This window comes from Dermacentor albipictus, chromosome 3 (assembly GCF_038994185.2).
Source record: "Dermacentor albipictus isolate Rhodes 1998 colony chromosome 3, USDA_Dalb.pri_finalv2, whole genome shotgun sequence".
NCBI classification, from domain to species: Eukaryota; Metazoa; Arthropoda; class Arachnida; order Ixodida; family Ixodidae; genus Dermacentor; species Dermacentor albipictus.
The window spans coordinates 19734779-19756092 of NC_091823.1; the positions used below are offsets into that span (position 1 = coordinate 19734779).

General features: G+C 48.0%; 1 protein-coding gene across 4 annotated transcripts in view; it reads right to left on the bottom strand.

Moving 5' to 3' along the window:
- Positions 1–21314, bottom strand: part of LOC139057284 (scavenger receptor class B member 1-like) — a 93868-nt gene that overhangs the window by 26387 nt on the left and 46167 nt on the right. The window contains exon 1 of one of the 4 annotated variants that reach the window (XM_070535203.1): positions 14397–14567. The exons of the other annotated variants lie outside the window; for them this stretch is intronic. The gene's annotated coding sequence lies outside the window, so the exon portion shown is untranslated. Of the gene's footprint in view, positions 1–14396; positions 14568–21314 lie in introns of those variants that run through there. 4 annotated transcript variants of the gene reach the window in all.

Genomic DNA, 21314 nt, shown 5'->3' on the forward strand with positions numbered 1-21314 from the left:
TCTACTTCAAATAACGTGCGAAAACGAACGCGAGTCTCACGTTTATGCTAAAGCTGTACGTATACATGGCACGAAATCATTTCCGTGACTGGAAGGTAACTGAGTGACTGAATGATTGATTGAGGATGTCCTCAGTGAGCAGCCTGTTGCCGATTTCTTCTAAGAAAGCGGCCCCTCCCTATCTTTCACAAGCGTACCCGGGGCACTTTTCAGAAATGCTGTGGCGTTGCGTGTCTATGTGTCTTTCTTCGTGGTCATTAGGCAAGCATTGACAAGCCTAACAACGTGTCCCCCTTCCAAGAGGAGCTCACGGTGAGTCACCGAAGGGTGCGCGCTGTATGCCGTCGCACGCAAGAATCCGCAGCTCCGAATGTCCAAGGAAGAGCGGCCGTACAATATTTCCTCGCTTGTTTGCGACATTCGTAAGACCTGCGCACTGGGCGGCCGAAAGGTGTTTGGTGCGCGCCGAGACCGAAACGAAGCGGGTGCAAACGACGAAGGCCTTGTCAAGGAACGTGAGCTTTCTTTAATTACACGCTGTTACCGCAACCCCTTCACCAGCCAGCTTTTCATGAAGCAGAGAAACCTCTGTAGATTAACTGAACGTCGATTATTCGTCAGTGTTGAAAGGTTTCCCTGCCTAGCCCACACCCGTTTAGTCAATCGTGACGGAACAGCGCGCTTATTCCAAATAAAGCTATTCCAACAAACGATCAGATAGGTAAGTCCTCGCTGCCAAAGTACCTCTCGCCAGAAAGCAGTTGAATTTTGCTGAACGGAAGTACAGCATACAATGATATTATTACAAAAATACATCATACACCCATACCCTATTTATGAATGAAAAACTTTTATGTACACCATCTAGTTTGATTTTGCCCCCGTGTTATCAGAATACTTCAAAATTAAAGAACTCTGGTGTTATTAACGCTTCGGGTGTATGAGACGAGGAAAACATATTCTATGAACCACTGGCAGGCTCACGACCGCGGCTTGAAGGTGGCTTTCTTGCGCGGACAAAGCATTAATTTACTTGGAATGCGATGCTGGACTATTTTCTCCGCGCCAGCTGACTGGCTACTGAGGACGTTGACCCATAATCCGCCCCTGGGTGGAGGCCTCTTTTAGAGTTGCACATTAGATTCTGAAAGGATTTCCTTGATCTGGAGCGCGTTTCAAGGTCTACGTTTCCTCGCTAATAATATGCGGATAGTGTTGTCAGCGTATGAGGCCGCATACTCGCCGCGATGCCGGCACCACGTGGCCACCACTAAATTGCACGGTGGGCGAGTTTGCGTGTGCTATAAAACAAAGACGAAACACGACACAGAGCGAAGGCCATGCACGATGCAGTCCTCACGGAGGGCGAGCTGTTTCCGCGTGCGAAGCCCTCGCGCGCTTCCTGACTTTGTGCATTAGCCCCGTTCTGGAAGACGCGGGGCACGTCTCTCCCGCTTCGCTCTCTGCCGCTCTCACGCACGCTTTAGCGAAGAGGCGCCCTTGTGCCCGCTGGAATGCAGAAGGAATAAAAAAAAAAAAAAGAGCACGACCGTAGCACCTGCTGCACGCTGACGCGAACGGAGCTTCTTAAATAAATACTAGAAGGAGGGAAGACGACAGCTTTGCGTCACATTTTTCGTTGGTCGGAGTGTGAGATGCCGCCGCCGCTGTTTATCTGGCAAGCGGTGAATGCCCTCGGCTATGTTGTTCGCGTGACGCCAAATGACGTCAGTGCGCGCTTTAGCCGATAGAAACCCTCTACACTCACGTGCGGTTCGGCATTGACCAGTCTACTCGGACTATAGTCGTGAGCCTCCGCGGCGGTATTGTCAGCTGAGCACGTGACAGGGATCAAACGGATGTTCTCTATGAAGCAACAGAGCGCGACATCTCGACTCGAGAATCGTGGTTGGCGGATACTTGCGTATCGCAATGGCACCCGTGGTGACAGACGAGAGTACGACGTCAGCAACAATGTCGCAGGCTCGCAGGTCGCAACATGTCGCAGACCACGCAGGCTCTTCGAGCTGCAGGCGCCGCATAGCTCGTGCCCTTCTGATGACGGCCAAGCCGGGCGAACAACCGAGGTGGCCTTAGCGTAAACAAAATTATTTCGGAACGATTTTTCAGCATAGCACATTCGTACGCTGCATGTCCGCGGCGTGTTGGTAGAATAATAATAAAAAAAAAGGAAATCAAGTTTTTCACATTTACAAGGACATGACTGACAAACGGATTGTGAACATGCAGGCGTAATTACCGTGTCAAATCGCAAAGGGGTAAACCAGAAATATAAGACCGTTCAGTGGAATGATAAAATATCTTAAGGATATCCATTGTTAAATTTTCATGATGTATTCGATTCTACGAATATTCTTCGATGTCATCGCTATTCGGTCAGTATTCGATTCTGTGATGTCATTATTAAAATCGTATTCAATTCGTATTTGATTCGGTACAAAGCTTATACTATTCGTCATCCGTTTCCACCCCCACAGCTCCTCATTGCTACGTCGCTGCCGAGTGGTCGCGAAAGACAGCTCAGAATTTTTTTTATTTATTTTTCTTTTTTTTTACAAAGCTCCTCGGGAGGAATTCCGCTAGGCGGAAGAACCTGCATGCAAGAGCGGGAAGCCAAGCGTACGCACTGCGGAAGCCGCAGAAGGAGATCGTGCCGTCTCGGTCGTTGCTGCCCGGTGCCCACTCGAGGCAGTGAACGCAACGCCTGAACAGGCAGCGCGCGCCGCGGAAGCGGAGCAGGACCAAAGAACGTGAACTTAAGCGGATCAGTCGCGTTTCGCAGCGCTGCGAATTCTCCACGCGACCACAAGGCTTCTCGTCTCTAGAGTAGAAGAGGTACATCGAAATCCATCAGACCACGGCCCTAGTCTCCCGGGCGCAGATATCTTTTTTTATTGCGATAGCAATTATATGAACACTCCAGGCGCATTCTCGCCGTCGCCGTGGTGTTCCGTATAAGCGTCAAGTGCGATAACATCTTGGCCGCGCGCCGTATGACGTGGGTGCGAGTGAAAGTGTGCGGAGGTGAGCCGAGGATGGTGGCTCGATCCGGCGCGCTCAAGGGAGGAAACGCGCCATCTATCGCGCGCAAGGCAATGGCGGAGGAGGGTGATCCGGGTCTTTTACTTCGGCGGTGGCTACGTATGGCGCGGCGGCGCGGGCTCTATCTTGAAAACAACACTTACAGCGCGTACATAGATAGGGACCAAAAAAGCGACGAAGACGAGCGACGCAAACAAGCGTCGATCTTTTGGTCCCTGTCAATGTGCGCGCTGTAAGTGATGTTTGCAATGGAATACCAACTAGCCCGTACCCAAACCCTGCTTCACCGTCTTGAAACGATATGCGATGGGCGCAGAGTGCGCCGAGTGCTGATAGCTTCGTGCGCGCTGTGTTCTGGCTACTTAGTTCGCGTTGAAGCCAGAGGCAGCACGACGGTCTATTCGTTCGCTGCTGCTGCCGCGATACCTCCTTCCAGCGTTTTGACAACGAGAGTACGCGGTCATCGAGTGAGATGTGTTCAGGTTTACTTGTGCACGCGTGACAACACGCTTGTTATCTTTAATCGGTAAGTGAATGTTTACAAGTTTATACGACCGATAAAACTACTATCCTTACTTTGTACAGCTGTCTGCTAATTTGCTGTCGCAATCAATGCTCCGCCTTTTTGACCAAACTGCTACTTTTTAGAAAAAAATAAGGAACGATAGTTGCAACACTGTGTAGCTAAAAGGCAAAAGCCATGACAGCTTATAGTGGTACCGGTATACACTAATGTCATACCTGCCACTGTATGTTGACGGACAACAAATATTTTATTAAAATGTTGTGGTAAGTCATCAACATCAACAGCATTTTTTTTCTCTCTAATGCAGGACGAAGGCCACCCTCTGTGATATCAAATAATACCTGTATTGCGCAAGCCCACTCTATTCTATGCTATAGAAAATTTTCTTATCTCATCATCACCACCAGCCATCTGGCGTTCTCTACAATGCGTGTTCCTTTTCTTTGCCCATAGGCTGAGACTCCAACAGAAGACTGGTTATCGCTCGTTGCACAGATTCTAGCTTCTCAAGCTTCTTTGATATCCTACAAATTTCAGCTCCATAGGTTAGTAGTTGTGGAATGCACTGATTGCTTACTTCCCTTTTCAATGATATTGGTGAGTTGTTAGTGATGACTTGGTAGCAAGCTTTCCGAGCATAGTACTCCCTCTATCTTTTATCAGATTGACTGTTATTCCAGCTTCTCCCACTGTCGTATATGTTGTCCTTCCGACCTCATCAATAGCTGCACACGGGACTTCCACTTCTCAGCAACGGCGTCTAGTCATGGTACGTGGATAGTACAGTACAGTATAGAATTTATTCGCTGGGCTTATATAATCGAAATTGCTAATGACACTGTCCTGCTTATCTTTGATTGCCTGTATATTATTCCTGCCAATGCCGAGTCGCCTCTGGTTTCGTGCCTGCCCCGTTTTCTTTATTGCTTCCTCAATAATTCTAATGCTATAATTTCGAATGTCACTTATTTGTCTGTGTTGCGAGTTTTGACACTTCACTCTATATCCGAACTGATTTCTGGTTGTGCACCGCACCACGCTTCATGGCTTATTAGCTCCTTTGTTGCGCGGGAGACCTTGCCTGTTTCCTGTCTTGGTGGCTTTCACCTTGTGGCAAGTAGTGAAAGGATCATTCCACTCTCTCAGAGGACACTGTAAGATGCTTATCGACAATGGCGTCCCTCGTTAACTACACACATAGTTCAAGACTTGGCGGTGATACTGTGGGCCACGGAATGTCGACATATCGTGACATAGGCATATTGTCGTTGGTGTTCTCCTGTTTTCAGCGTCTCACCTGTATAGAAACTCGATAGGACGCGTACTGTAGCAGGCTGCTGTGATACCGAAAAAAAAAACGCACAGGAAAACCGATGGTGTCCATGTGCGCATGCCACGAGCTCCCGCTCGCTGTTTGCATGTTGCGACGTGGACGTGTTGCAAGACATCAACCGGATCTCCGAGCGGGCTCTGGACCGCGACAGCACGCGGAGCGAAACGGGAATATTGAGAGCGCATTGCGCAGATCCCCGAAGGCATCCTGAAAGCGTAGGAAACTTCTCGCAAGGCTGTACCCCGAACACTTTAATGTTTTACTATTTTGGTCGCAGATGCAGTGAAGCGATCTCGCCACGAAGGTCGCGACTAAGCAGCGCTTGGCATGTAGTGAGACTGGTATGTACACTGAAACCAGCAGTGCATCAGTGTTATTTCGTATGCAAGTTTCGAAACAAATTATGGGCAACCACTAAGTGCAACGGCAATGGTAAACTAAAACACTGAGGAGGAGAGGAGCAGGAGGACAAAGATGGTGGGGTGTTGCTTGCTGCAAGCGAACCTAGCTTTGCAAAATTTGCAGGAAATTGCTCCGCCTAAACGCCACCTGTCGATTGTGATATGGTCTGAAGCACTTCGCACCCTAGCTAACACCACCGGGAAAAAAAAAGCGAGTTGACATGGAGCCCAATACGTTGCGCGTTCTCCAAACCACGACAACCCGCACGGCTCACCATTCACTGTCAAGCCCTGTACCACAGAGAAATTTTAGGAGGAGCCGAAGCATTTGTCTCCTAAATATCGAATGGGAACAAGATATCACGTTCATCTGAGTGTGGTGCCGTCTTGCGCTCGAGTTCATCTATTAATATTTTACGTCCTACTTCAAATTCAGAACACCTTAGTATATAATGTTCAATGTCACCAAGAGATTGACAATGCCCACACGACGATGATAGGCCAAGTCCCACCTTGCACCGACAAGCTAGGGTTTGCGCTGGCCCTGAATGGATGCGATGTAGGAGAGCGGCATCAGCCCTGTTAAGTCATTCAGTCACACAAGATTGATGCCGTGGAGACCACAAAGAACGGAAGTGGCCTAAGATGGCCTCGTTCATGTCTTTTTTTTTTTTCCGTTCTGGAAAGCGTTCTTAGTTGGCTTGAACTGCAGCGCTTTGCACGCCAGACTGCCAGCGGACTCATTGCTTGCTACGCGATATGGGAAGGTACCCACTGTAACACGATGGTAAATCAGACTTTTTGTAATTATATAACGGCATGTAATTCACGCTTAATGCAATTGTCAAGGGATAGCGCAGCCTTGCTGTTTGAAAAGAGAACAAGCTGAAGCTGATAGGAATTCAGTTTCCACAAGGCTGCTGCAATGGCGACACTTTCACATGTCATAGAACACAAGATGCTCCATTCTCTTAGTTAACACGTGCTGCCGTATTCTACATGCTTAATACGGATGCCAGAAAGTGCGGTAAAAGGTTCTCACATATGCGTGAGTAATTCCGCTCGCCAGTTCTGCAGTTTAGAAGAGAAACGGTTGAACCCGTCTGAAAGTGACTGAAGTAGTTTGACATAGATTGACAATTAAAAGAAGAAGACTGGGAAAAAGTAGGGTTATAAGCGGTGGAGCAATAGCCACGACTGCTCCTGTTACTGTGTACCGCAAGAGAAAGAAGAATGGACAAATAACTGAAATGGACAGGTCGCCACTACATTAGTTGAACTATAGGAATCTCGAGGTTAGGAATTAAGAATGTAAGTTAGGGAAGAAAAAGATGTAAAACAACAAAAAAGGCACACGCGGTCGGTGGCCGTCATAAAAGCAGCTACTCCCGCATAACAGCGCAGTCTTTCAAGGCCAGTGTGTCACTGCATAAAAGAGAGAAAGAAAAAAAAACGATAAAGAGAATGAAAAAAATTCCCTGAATAACGCGGTCAGACGGAAGGGCTTGCTCGGTGTGCGAGCAGAACACCACGCGACGTGGGCGTGCGTCCGTTGTGGCCACCTCCAAAATAGCCCGCAGCTCCGCCGCATCGCCCTTTTCTCGGCAGTGCCATGAGCTCCTGATGAACGCCTTCAGGGTCGCTCCTGTGGCGCAGCAACCTTAAAAGAATCCAAGGCCTCTCTCGTCTCGCTCGGCTTCCCTGGACGCGTGCAGCTGCAATCTACTACGCGTTGCCTTCAAGGATAGAGAATATCTTATGCGAGAGTAGTTCAGCTTTGAGGGTTGCTTGGTTTGCCTGACACTGCGGTTAGGATAACACTTTCTCTATCCTATCTGGCTGAATTGCAGGAGAGAAGGGAGCAGGCTGCACTCGCTCGGCCCGACCCACCAGGGTTTACGTGGACCCGACGACTCGATCTCGGCCATACAAGCCGACTCGACTTTATTTGGACAGTGTCATGTAAACATATCTGCCGTGTTCTTGGCGTCTTTTTTCCGATGGCCCATTGCAAACTCGTACCTCGCCACGAGGTTCGGAAAACAAGTGTTCCCGGCAGTAATAGGCAGTAGAAGCGTTAAGCGACATCGAGGCATGTAGGTGGACAGTGTCATTTGATCGGGTTTACTTGCTGCAGTTATGTGGCTTCTGTCGTCGATGATTGAAGAAGGCTATATTTACATTCCTTGTTGTTTTTTTTTTTTGGCAGATGGGATTGATTAGAGATTCTCACAGTATCGCATATCGAACAAAAACGATTTCTACGAATCCAAGTCGGTTGCCCTGAAAGGCTGTTTTTCAACAAAAACTCTCGTCCACAAATTACATTTATCCTCCGGAAGTTTGGTCACAGCCCGCATTCCGGAGGAAGCGGGAGTGTGAAGGCTTTCCGAGAATCCATCGGAAACTTTCATGCGGGGCAGGCGAACCCTAAATTAGACGAAGATATAACGTACGCGGAAGTTTATGAGGCGGCACAATCCGCAGTTAAAAACTCGGCACCGGGCCCAGACTCGATCACAAATGCAATGATTCGAAACATGGATTCGGTAGCCCTAGCGAAAATCACAAAGATATTTAATAGCGAGTGCTGGGCCAAGGGAGACTTGCCCCAAGAGTGGAAATTGGCTAAAATAATCATGATCCCCAAACCAAAAAAGAATCCCTCGATTGATACACTACGGCCGGTGTCGCTCACGTCCTGCCTAGGTAAGCTCTATGAAAGGGTTATCCATAGCAGATTGCAGCGATACCTGGAAGAGCGGAGCTGGTTCCCGGACTCCATGATAGGATTTCGCCCGGGTTTATCTTGCCAGGACGCATTCCTCCTACTTAGAGACGAAATTCTAACTAATATACCGTACGGCGACGAGAGACTAGTCCTAGCACTAGACCTTAAAGGAGCCTTTGACAACGTCTCTCACGCCGCAATATTGGAGGAACTCGAACTCGCGGGTTGTGGTGAGCGCACATACAATTACTTAAGAGCGTTTCTTTCCAACCGCGAGGCGAGCATCAGTATTGGCCAAATCACTTCGGATTTATTTAAAATGCCTGACAAAGGAACACCTCAAGGAGCTATATTATCTCCTCTTCTCTTCAACATGGCGATGTGTCGCCTCGCGCGCGATCTGGATCGGATACCCGACCTAGGTTACACGCTCTACGCAGACGACATCACGCTGTGGACGAGCAGAGGTTCACTAGGGGATAAGGAATATACGCTCCAAAGTGCAGTATTAGCGGTGGAGAAATTTTCTAGATGGAGTGGCCTGAAGTGCGCACCCGAAAAATCTGAGGTTATCCGGATACACGCGAAAGGCTACAAATCCAGAGGATCGATTAACATTGTGGTGGAGGGCCAATCAGTCCGAGAGGTACCCACGATGCGAGTCCTGGGTTTGTGGCTTCAGAGCGACGGGAGAGCACTACAGACACTCAAGACCCTCAAATCCACAGCCAACAACATAGCCCAAATGATACGTCGCGTGACGTATCGAAACGCGGGAATGCGAGAAGACGACACCCTAAGGCTGGTACAGGCATTAGTGGTTAGTCGAATAACCTATAGCTTACCGTACCAAATCCTGAACAGGGAGGAGGAAAAGCAGGCTGACACAATAATCCGAACCGCTTTCAAAGCTGCTCTGGGCCTGCCTAAATGTACTTCAACGGAGCGCATGTTAGCTTTGGGAGTGCACAATACTTTCGACGAACTGAGGCAAGCCACCCTGATGCGACAGAGGGAGCGCCTCAGCTTCACAAAAACTGGTAGGGCAATATTGGCTAGACTCAATATCCCAGCATACCCCATTTATCTCACAGAGCAGGCCGTACCTCTCCCTCCTTCTATGAGATCCAAAATTACAGTAGCCCCAATTCCAAAGAATATGCATCCAGAGTACAACAAAGAAAGGCGCAAAGCACGTGCACAACACATTCAATCAGCCTACTCTAATAACCATAGGTACAACACGTACTACACGGACGCAGCTCTGTATGCAGAGACGACCGGGCAGCGCTACCAAAGGAGGTACGCCCTCGCAGTCGTGAACGCTATCAGCCAACAGCATATTACCGCGTCGGCCACGGCGGGATCCCCAACCTCGGCCGAAATGTTAGCAGTGGCGATCGCACTCGCTCACGCGGAGCGTTCGCAAAGGGACTCGGTCGTGGTCACGGACTCCCAGGAGACATGTCGCATGTTTCTCAAGGGGCACGTGACTGCGGCTAGCCTCGCGATAATCCCCAGATCCTTCAACCACCATCATCGCCTACTCTGGTGCCCGGGCCACGCGGGGGTACAGGGGAACGAAAAGGCTAACGCGTTAGCTCGAGAGTTGACTAACCGAGCGACGGCGTCCTCTTCTAACCCCACCCACCCGCACTACCCCTCACAAAATTCCACCAATTTAAATGCCAAAGACATCCTTGCTCATCAGCGTGGAGTCCGAAGAAAATACCCGCCGCCTCACCCACAACTTAACGGGGAAGAGGCCGCCGATTGGCGTAAAATACAGACCGGGGTGTTCCCCCATTTAAAATTGCTGAACGCCATGTATCCCACTCGTTATAGGGCCAACTGTCCTTGGTGCGGTGGCATACCTACCCTAATGCACATAACCTGGGAGTGCACTAAGCACCCTCATAGGCCAAACACCAGTAGGACAATGGAGCAGTGGGAGGCACAGCTCGCCCGCTCGGACCTGGCAGGACAAAAGTCCTTAATTAGCCAGGTCAGGCAGGCGGCAGAGGCCAGTGGAGCCCTGGACTGAGAGGCTCCGACCACCCCTCCTTCAAATCTTTATAATTACAATAAAGTTTCTCTCTCTCTCTTTCATGCCCTCATAGTTCGTCCACCCTTCGCTGCACAACGGGAACGTATTGTTTCCATTCAACGACCCCGCAGAGTAGACGGTTGTGCATTTCTGGGCGATGTAAGTGAATCTGTTTAATGATAATTTTTCATTCTACCCGTTTGTCTCCTAGAGTGCTTCTAGAGAGAGTGCTTTTTGCCTCGTTTGTTGTGTGCACTGCAGTTTCATAATGAACAGCTACCGACTCGCCCAACTTTCAGTACTTTTACAATTCATTTCTATAGTATTCTTGGATGTGAAAATACCTCTCTCGCGCATGTGCAAATGGTTCACTCTTTGGGAAACGTGTACTACTTTCATCTCTTTTCTTCTGGGGCATGCGAACGTCGTGCTCCTTGCCTTGCCGCAAAACGACTGTGATTGATTACTGGAGTCAAGGTTTATGCTGTACATTGCTGCACGCCATTAAGTCAGTTGTTAGAGCATGCTACTTGTCGACTGCGAAGTCGCGTAGCGCTAACTTAGCAGTTGCCGCAGATGATTGGTCAATTCAGTTTGTCATTGTTCGCTGAGTGCAAATAAGAGAGACGCCAGTCATTAAATCACTCCTGTTTCCTTTACAGCAGTCTGGGCGCTTGCACACGTTGACTTATGTCGACGTGCGCTTGCTTTCATTTTCTGCTCCCTTTATTACTTTTCTCATCTTTCATTTTATTCGAGTCACCCCCACCTGAAAGAGCAAGCCCTGCTATAAGTAGAGCTAATCCCGTAGATTTCTGCCGAAGTTTATATCTCCATCAGTGCGGTAAGCAGAAAGCATGAGTCACACGCTTCCTGCGAACAACTGCCACCGGCTTTCCGTGCCACTTCAGACATCGAATTTATACCCGTCCATCGTGGAGTAATGCAGGGCTACCATTAACACAGCGAAAAGCTAATCCTATCCGCTTATTCCGGCTTAGTCCCCGAAGCTATGTGCAAGCTACGAATGCTTCTCCAACGAATGTTGTGCTCGTTGCTGCTAGTGACGTGTGCTGCTATCAAGTGCAGTAATCAGCTTTTTCCTCCGTTCTTCTTTGTTTTTTGTTAAAGGGTAGGCGGATCCTTATGTACTCGCGGTCTGCGCCTGTAGATAAAATTACTATTCACAGAGCAAAGAGAAGCTCCTGATTCTATATCATGCATATCTACAGCTTACATAATTTACGACGGTGTTGCTGATAATCCAACGCGCTTTGTATGTGCGGCGGAAGGGGTCAAGAAAAAAAGAAATCCGCGGTAGCGCGCGTGATATCACCATTGTCAGCAATAAACTGCAGCTCATAGGAGTGGCAGCGCGATAAGTAATATCTCATCTGCGCATGAGACACCGTGGCATCGATTTCACAGTGAATTCATTACGCGCTGTGGTGGCTATGGTATTGTGTTGCATAGCGCGAGGACGCGCGTCCTATTCCCATCCGGTATCAACGAGAGCGTAGGAAACCTGTCGTGCCTTTCTGCCATATCTTGACGTGTATGTTCTTGAACAGAATTGACAAACCATGCCACATCAATTTGTTCCTAGCTTTACCATGTCGCAAGTGATATTCTGTAACTTCATGTGCAATCATTGTGATACCATAATGATATTTCATACATATCATTTATCGTGGTTGAGTTATACTTACTGCTGCACTTTTTCTTTTATTATTTGCAAGCGTAAACGTGCATGTACTGCTGATTATGCCCATGTGCGCATGCCCATAATATATATATAGATATAGTCTCACTACGGGTTTGTCATAACCAAGATGAGTGAAATTTCATCAAATAAAATGATTTAATTATGCATGTGCCCCATAACCTTTGTGTCTATCAATCTCATATGATAATATGGGGCATGCTTTTCTTAAATGAAGGTTTTCATAGCAATATGTGGGTTTACTTAATATTATATTAATACTAAAGAGGTCGTGGGACGTGTGTGTTTTCGCGGGGAACACACACCTCGTCCCAGTGGTAGTGGCTGCCATCAAGCATCGTCTGGCACTTACGACGCAAACTTGATACAACACTTCAAACTATTATGAACTCTTCATGTTGATCTTGTACAACCACTGCGACCTTCGCAATCAGGACACCTCCAAAATGGACACAAACGCCCAAATTTAGCGTCTTCGCTCCAATGAAGCGTAACTAAAATTCTAGTAAGAGCAACTGATATGCTTTCTTTTATAGGACGGTCCAGATGCGGACAAAGAAACGTCGCCCGCCAAGCTACGAAAGGAGCAAAGATCGTCGCGTAAGGCGTGTCACGACGCGGGGGCCACCAAGGAAGACGGCGTCACGTGATGACCGATATTCGCCGCTGACCCGGCAACCCGAATGCATGAGATGAGCGCGGCTATTGCGGCGGCGGCCGCCTCGTGCTTCTCGAGAGACTCTTTCGTATCCGCAGGCATGATGCTCGGGGCTCGCCGAGAAGAAGGAAATTCCATCTATGTGGCATTAGCGGATAGAATTTTCGTTAAACGAGTACGAAGGAATTGGGCTAATCTCTTCTGAATATTCAAACAATCGCGCCTCACATAAGCAACAGAGCGACTGAAACAGAGAGCTATAGTATAGAAAAAGGGCGAGGGGCGGATTCAATAAACAACCAATGAAAAAGATATATATATATATATATATATATATATATATATATATATATATATATATATATATATATATATATATATATATATATATATATATATATATGCAAGAATGGCGAAGACAAACGACACTCAGCACTCACTTACTGACATGTCAGAAACTTGTGTGATATGGAGCTATGCATACATCGCGTGCACTGTTTGATAACGTGCACGTGATAACGTGTTTGATAACGTGCACGTGAAAGTCTTAGAATGAGCCGCACTTACAGCAGGATTAGCGGGAGTGTGCTAAGCTGGGCTGGTTGGTACATCATTATGACAGGAATAAACAGAGCTTAAGACGAGGGACGGTGAGAACACGACAGACTAGGCGTCACCCATAGCAGGTTAGAATCGCCGACTTAGTCGCCTTATAGAAGGATGTTGTGTAGAACGATACATCGAGGGCAATAACAATAAAAAATAAATAAATAAAAGGAAGCCTTGCTGAGTGGAGCTGTCACTTTTTTTCCCGTGAAGAAGAAAATAGGATGCCTCCGTCATCGTGGACTCATCTCAAACCGCTGCCTGTGTAAAGCGAAGCAACGGAGTTACAAAGAATGTTCCAGCACCATGTATAGGGCTGCAGATCTGAGTGATCGGTGCGAGAAAATCTGCAACGCACACATTACATTGTGGATGAAATTTCCTCTACATTTGGAGTCATAGTCGCACGAACTTTACGTAAAAAGAGTAGGGAGGGGGGATGCGTGTATGCTTATGCGACGGGAGAGCAGTCGGCGTCACGTCAGATAGTGATCGCTCCACTGCACCGACTGCGATGCGCGTGAGAATTTGAAAGAAGATGCAACGTTCCGTACCTGCGGGCACATTCGTCACTCGAGTCGCTTCAGGGACTTCGCGCACAGTGAGACGGGAAAGTAACAGCAACGCGCAATGTAGACGATGCCGAACCCCGGTGGGTAGCACCGTTCGGCAAAACCCGAGACTCGTCGCACAAAGGCGGCGTCTGAGCGCCAAATGATGCATCGCCGGAAGCGCGTAATTTATGTCGCCCTCATCTTGCGCAACGAGGCTGCGCGGAAGCTGCAGATGCCGAAAGACGGCGGCGCATTGCGATTCCTGCCATTTATTGGCAGGCCTTGACACGTGATCGATGCGAATTGCAATCAGGTTACGGTGATTACGACATGTCATTGTCAGTATAGTGGCGTGACCAGGTATCCAGAAATTATTTTAAAAGCATTGTGTTCTGCGAAGAATCTACATACGATGGTTGTAATCACCACTTCACAAACTATCACGGTGTTCCTGATTTGAGGACGTGCGCATAGGCTAGACACAAAAGAGCGTTAGTTTCTCTCTACGATGTTAACATGTTCGAGGGACGACACTGGAGCTTGTCAGCGGGGACAAGACGGAATGTCGTGCAGACAGTACGGGCAGTGCTCCATCGGCCTTCGCTGTTGTCAATGTTGACAAGCGTCCTCAATGCTGAGTACCCATTGCAGGCCGCAACGCCTCACGACCAACACACCCACGTCGCTCCCCCGTAGGCTACAGGGACGCTGTGTCAAATTTGCCATGCAAGAATACGTGCGATAACCTCCTCACCGTTCGCTCAGCACCGGACCTAGGAAAGATCCGAGCAGAATGCACTTCCCGTCGACCACGGTCTGTACTACTCGTCCTAGCACACGGCGACCAAGCATGCACAGATCCGGATACGGCACCCCGATGGTTATTCCCGGACGAGTACAAACGCAGCGCCGACACACACGCGCAGCAAAGCTCCCGCCATTATTCAAGGGCAAGGTAGAATCCGCACATCGATGGGTATACACCACGAAGAACGCACTGCACCGGCCATGGTGCGGCCGGGGACCGAATGAGAAGGGGCCAACATTTCGGCAACCAGCAAGGAGGGCGAGGAGGAAGGCGGGAGGGAATCGCTCTCGGGAACTGGGTTGTCTCGTTCAGCGGGCCACGGCTGAACGTACCACTTGGCAGCGACGGCGGCGGCAGTTTGGAAAATGGGTCGTCGCTCGCTGCTGCCGAAGGAGCGGACGGAGGAACCGCGGCAGCGGTCGAGCCGCATGCCTGGAAAGGGCCCGCGGAGCGCACCGTCGTGTTCCTCCTCTCCTGGGGAGACCGTCGTCTTGGAGGGGAAAACGTCACCGGCTCCGAAGAAGGCGGGGAGGAGAGCAGGGGGTGAAACAGCGGGACGAGTAGTAGTAAGGTTGCGCACGGGCTCTGCCAAAAGGCCTTTTCGGAACACATGGGGGCTGAACCGCAGGGGAGGCTGTGCGGGCTGGCTATTCGCAGATGCTGGGAGGAGGAAGTGAATGCGGCTGTCTGGGCGCCCGCTACACTGAGAGGTTGGAGGTAAAAACACAACAGGGGCCAGTAGCCGCGAGCTAAAGCGATCAGATGGTGGTGTCTATTTGGAAACTCAAAAGGTGCCTCGCGTGCAGCTGCGTAGCTCGCCATTTTGTGCCGGTGCATTGTACTTGTCGTTTACACTGCCGGTGGCAACGACTTGGTTTGAGCCTTGCCAGTGGCTTTCAGCCGTTCAACGAGGCAAGGCAATTATTTGCTTTAGACGCCGGTCGTCAGTTCTTAACATTTCTCGTGGCGTTATTCTGGCTCGCAGCTGCAATCGCGGTGAATTGTGCCAAGTCGTGGTGGTTGACTTGTACCTGATAAAAAAAGAACGGCGTAGCATTAACGAGTACAACAGGTGAAAATGATGAGGCATGCGATAGATTTCCGGGTTCGACAGCTTTCAAGTTCAGGCGGTGGATCACTGAGATCATGCACTTAAACATTGGTTATTGAGGGACAAGATGACGAATAAGTGAGTGGGAGCAGGGCAACAAGGCTACAGTGTCATGTAACTCTTTCCTTGCAAAGGACTCATGCAAGCTGCATGCAGATATTCTTTATTAGTATCGTTATTATCTTCAAGCGATGTGCTAATTCATCTGTAAATAGCGGCTGGCAATGTGCGAGCGTTCGGTTGTTTCGAGTCTGCGTGGATTGCATGTTCGGCAGCCTTGGCTGCACTATGTAGCTCATGAGACTATGTATTAATTATACAAAATTGTTTTAAGATTACACTGTAATTGATGAGACAGTGCATTTACCACAGACGATAGGGAAGAAAGATGTAAGGGTGGCGAAAGCCATGCCACCTTGATAGCGTACAGAAATACTAGAGGCTGAATTTTGACTGTGATCCTGCAGGACCTGTGCAGTCAGCCATAAGTGATTTATCACATGGATATGAGAAATATTTTCCCATGAAGCTACTTCTCACGTGATGATGGCGTGCTGTAGGCATAGTGAAAATGCCTATTTGTTTCGCTCCTTCTTGCTGTTATATTTATGTGTACTTTCTCTTGCTTCGTCTACATATTACATCACCCACCTGTTGACGGATGTTCAGGTGTCAGCGGCTACGGTGCGGTCAGCAGAATTCTCCTCTCCCTTTCGGCCTCTTAACCACAAATAAAACAGTGGTGATTAGCGCACAGATAAGTTACCTCTGCAATTACGCTCGCTACCCTGAGTATCACTTCAGGATCACAATTTTCCAATGGGGACATCTTTATTATCATGCAGGGAACACGTTTCTTCGGTCATGTTAGTGCGATATTGCAAGTACATATACAACGCGGGCCTACTTACTTCCTGCGTCTTCGTCTGCTAGCGCAGTACGTACTCGCGATTTATTACGTTCCTTTGTGTTCTCGCATCTTCGTTTTCAGCTTTAAAGAAAAAAGAAAGCATTGCGCTTTCGTGCACAGAAGCTTCTGACAATGTAAGAGCAACATTTTGGAGCCGTTCGGTTGTGTCCCCGTTTTCAAAAAGGCTTATTTATTTCTGCGCGCTTGACAGGCCTGTCGCTGCCGCAACGTGACGATGCAAAAGGTCGACGGCGCACCGCGTGGCAGCAACAGTTGCGACCTTGGCCTGCGCTTTCCTCCGGCGCTCCCACATAGCTATGCTCTGCGCACCTGGGTCGATGAATACTTAACGACCGAGTTCTGTTGGTCTTAGTGGCACAAGGGCACTCCTGCAAAAGAGCGTCACGAGTAATAATGGGTGCTTGTCCCACTATTCGCCGACAGCTAATGTTCCTGTCCGTAATGATCTTGACTTGTAAGAACCCACGCTGCATACAGGATGTCTCCAAATTTCACCTTTTCTGTAAGTGATATTGCTGCCACGAGGAAATAGGCAGTCGTCTACAGGAAAAAGATCGTATGTCAGAATCAATGATCTTTTTTATATTATTTACGCAGCTCTTATTGTCCCTGCAATGAAGAATTGTAAAACCTTATGGCGTATTAAACGAAGCACCTAATGAGGCTGCTTCTGAAGAATGCTCGCACATACAACTAGTATGTTTCCGACATGTATTTCACAAACCGGAAAAGCGCTGTTCATTACGAGGACCAAGCGATCTCGCAAGTTCTTTTTTCTGTTATTTTCATTTATTTCCTTTTTGTTAGTAATGATGCCGGGCCTTTTTCATCGTTCACATTTCTCATAATGCTCGACAGTTGCTGGTTTGGCAAGCAGAAAAATGAACCAAGTCTGGCTAAACTACAATTTAGTAGGGTTTGTTTGCAAGCCTGAACAAACACCACACCTGCTGTTTTAGTTGGCGCCAAACAAATGCAACAGCTCCTCCGCAGATCAGTGCATTGATTCATTGATTACTTGACTGATCTTGTTTTAGCACGCCGAAACGACGTAGGAGCTATGAAAGACGTTGTAGTAAAGTACTTCGGATTAATTTCGATCCCCTGGGGTTCTTTACCGTATACACAGGATTCGTTACACAAGCGTTTTTTTGCTTGCTGGCAACGTCGAAATGCCTCCGCGGCCAGGAAACAAACTAACTTATTCTCTAAATGGTTATGTTCCGAGAACGAATATGTTGCTAATGTGTGATTGAAACTGGCGGGAAAAAAGAAAACATATACATGTAGCTTATATATGCAAATCAGTTCTCCATAAATACGCAAGTTAGGGGAAGCGTTATTAAACAAAAGGTTTGTATCCACCTGAACGTAGTGACTTCACATATTCATTGTACTGTTTATAGTTGATGTCAACTTGTAGTTGTAGTAGTCAACAAGTAGTTGTACAAAATGAAATGCGTCGGTTGTTTCAACAATTTTTTTCCCGCATGAAGTTCTTTTTTTAAATCTTGACTTGTTTATTTATTGCATACTGCAGACTCAAGGTCCAAGCAGGGTAGGCGTAAAATACAAGAACTGCAAGTTACAGGGTCTTTTCCCTCTTGCCGTGACAACATTCGCATGAGGGCGAAATAAGGAAATGTCCGTTCATTGCGAAATATTTGTACATTAAAAAGTTCAAGTGGCTGAAGGAAATCTCCGTCCTTCCATGATGCTTCTCTTTGACCCATGTACTCATAGGACGGAGCGTTGTTCTTGAAAGTTAACCTATGGTTAACTATTGGCAAGTTGGTGGAGTAGGGTGACGTCACCATGGAACACCGGGGATATAAGAGAATGCGTACTTGAGCTACTCCGGATTAATTTCGAAGGCCCGGGACTAATTAGCGGGCAATGAAATCTTACGTACTAGTCGAGCATTCAAGGCGCCAGAAACCGAACTTTCGACCTCGTGCTCAGCAGCACAGCGAAAAATGTGGCTGCTGAGCTATCACTGTAGGTTGTAAAATGTGCTCATTCTGAGTGGTTGTTCCGGAAGTAGAGAATGTGAATTTATACATCGTGTGCTTCACTTCAGCACAGCGAAAAATGTGGCGGCTGAGCTATCACTGTAGGCTGTAAAATGTGCTCATTCTGAGTGGTTGTTCCGGAAGTAGAGAATGTGAATTTATATATCATGTGCTTCACTTCCGGGCGTCACCAGCCATTTCCTTTGTGTTATTTCCGCTTCAAGAGTCGCATTGCCATAGTGCGTGCGAAAGCCGCAATCAGCCGAAAGCAGCCTCCCCCCTGTTTTCCTCGTACTTCGCTCATTCATTCTTACCGTTCAGAGACAAGATTAAGGGGGAAAAATAAGAAGAAAAAGAAAAACAAGAACTCTGTGGAAGAGGGAGCACCACTCAAGAAACTCGTGAAAGGTTGGTTCGTTGAACTGTGAACCTGCAAACCTGCGCAGCATGCCATCTAAATAAGATTTACGAAGCGGAAATGGGCTGGTCGTCGCCACAAAAGTAAGACCCTGCGCGACTCTGAAGACCTCTTGGAGGTTATTGTTGGACTCTATTCGCAACCCGGAAGTACTTAGGTGGCCGTTTTTCTCTCATTCGGATTCGCTCGCCCTTTCACAACTACTTCGTCGGCAGCAAGACTTCTTCCTTCGCCCACGTAAAGAGGAAGTAGGTTAAAATCATGCTACTGTAAATGATAAGGCGAATATAACTTCAGAAGTAAAACGAAAACTCTTTTAAGCGGACACGACAACACTCGGTCAACGTTTGTTCAGCAACGCCTACATGCGTGATACACACGCAAGCTAACCTTGCAGTGCGCCCCTTTTCTTTGGTCGCTAGTAGCGTTTTTGTCCTCCAATTTTGTTTTAAATTGCATTAAAAAATTGTTCAGTGAAAGTGACTGCAAGCGTTGCGCTCGAGCTCCTTGCGTGGTGTCTACGCGGAGGCGACACATGATGCAACGGAGCACGCGAGACCAATGCTGTTGCGCGGCAGGAGCGGCGCTCTGGCAGGCACCGGTTGTGTTGCAACAACGCCGGTGTCACAACAATGGCATCGCATCTCGATGATATGCACGAGACCAACAGAAAGCCGTCGGCGTTTTCCAGCGCCTAATGAAACAGTTGTATAAATTTTCAGCTGTACGGTTCCGCTCAGACCATTCTATATGCACCACGGTGTGATCTATGCATACAGCTCCTCAGGAGGAACGCTATATATACTGTGTGGGTGCGCACACTGCACTCGTGCTGCAGTGGAAGCCACAACGCTGCCCTGCCTCCGGCAGAGCAGCGTCCTTCTTTATTTATTTTTTAAATTATGGGATTTTACGTGCCATAACCACAATCTGATGCCGTAGTGAGGAACTCCGTAGTGAGGGACTCCGAATATTTGGATTACCGAGTTCTTTAATGTGCACCTAAATGTAAGTACACGGGTGTTTTCGCATTTCTCCCCCATCGAAATGCGGCCGCCGTAGCCGGGATTCGATCCCGCGACCTCGTGCTTAGCAATCAGCACCATAGCCACCAAGCAACCACGGCGGGTGCGGTGCGTCCTCATGCCCATACGTCGTTAGCGGGTTTGTATAATAACAATTTATATATATATATATATATATATATATATATATATATATATATATATATATATATATATATATACATGGGCCCCCTATGTGTTCTGTATGAGATTATTAGATATGAGGGATGTCAGTTCTTTTTCTTCCTTTTTCTATATGTAGGCCAGTTACGCTCGCCCAGTCCATCTGCGATGTGTTCACAGTGAATTTACACCCCCGTCACACGGTGTATCCGTGAAGTGAACTGGTTGATGTACAGATCTACAAGCCGCTAGTGCCTGAGATATCCGAGCCAGCCTGCGCGGAAGCCCCGTCGCACAGGGTGCGTCTAGGCGGGAGGAGCTGTTATTATGCACAGCTCGCCAGCTGCAAACACGGTCACGGCACAGAGGTCGGCGGCAGCGTCGCCTGACTCACGTCGTGACTCGACGACTGCGGCGGCGTCGGCCAGATCCCGTAATGAGATTGGCGTCCATTCTTTGCGGCCGCAGCCGGTGCGCGACATGGCGCGTGGCACACGGGTATTTTTCTGCCACACTTTTGCTGTGGTATCAACGCGACGCCGTCTGTGTTGCAGTTGCCTAGCGATCCAGATTTGCAGCGAAGGTTAGCGAGCGAACAACCTCTGCTGAAGGAATACTGCGTCGATAGCGCCTTAATTACTCCGAGAGAGGCACTGAAAGACGCAATCATTTTGAAGCAAGACTTTTCTATTGCTTCAATAAGAGCAAGAGGTATCCAATAAGCACTATCCGTCATCGATCCCTCTTCCTCATTCTTAACGCACTTACCACAAGTTAATTGAACAGAGGGATTCCCTATATATACGTAAAGAGAATAGACTCCCATAGGGTTACTGTGCGAGGCATATACAGGGTGATAATTTTTAAGTTTTATGGAATTTTTAGAAATAGCCTGTTGCAGATAACGTAATTCTAGTGTTTGAGCACATATTCAACTAAACAATAATGCAATAATTATATTTTGAATTAATTACTTTACCTCACATATTGAAACTTAGAAATTGTAGCCGGTGAGCGTGCAAGGCGACTACCATAAATAGTCATAGGTAGTCATTTATAACGAATTTCCAGAATGACGCGGCCTATAGGCCAATCACATGAGCCGAATCCGAGCGCAAACTGAATGCGCATTTCGAACAACGATCTCCGATCGCGCCTTGAGTTTCATTAAGAGGATTCAGAAACTTACGAACGAATTACGTTAC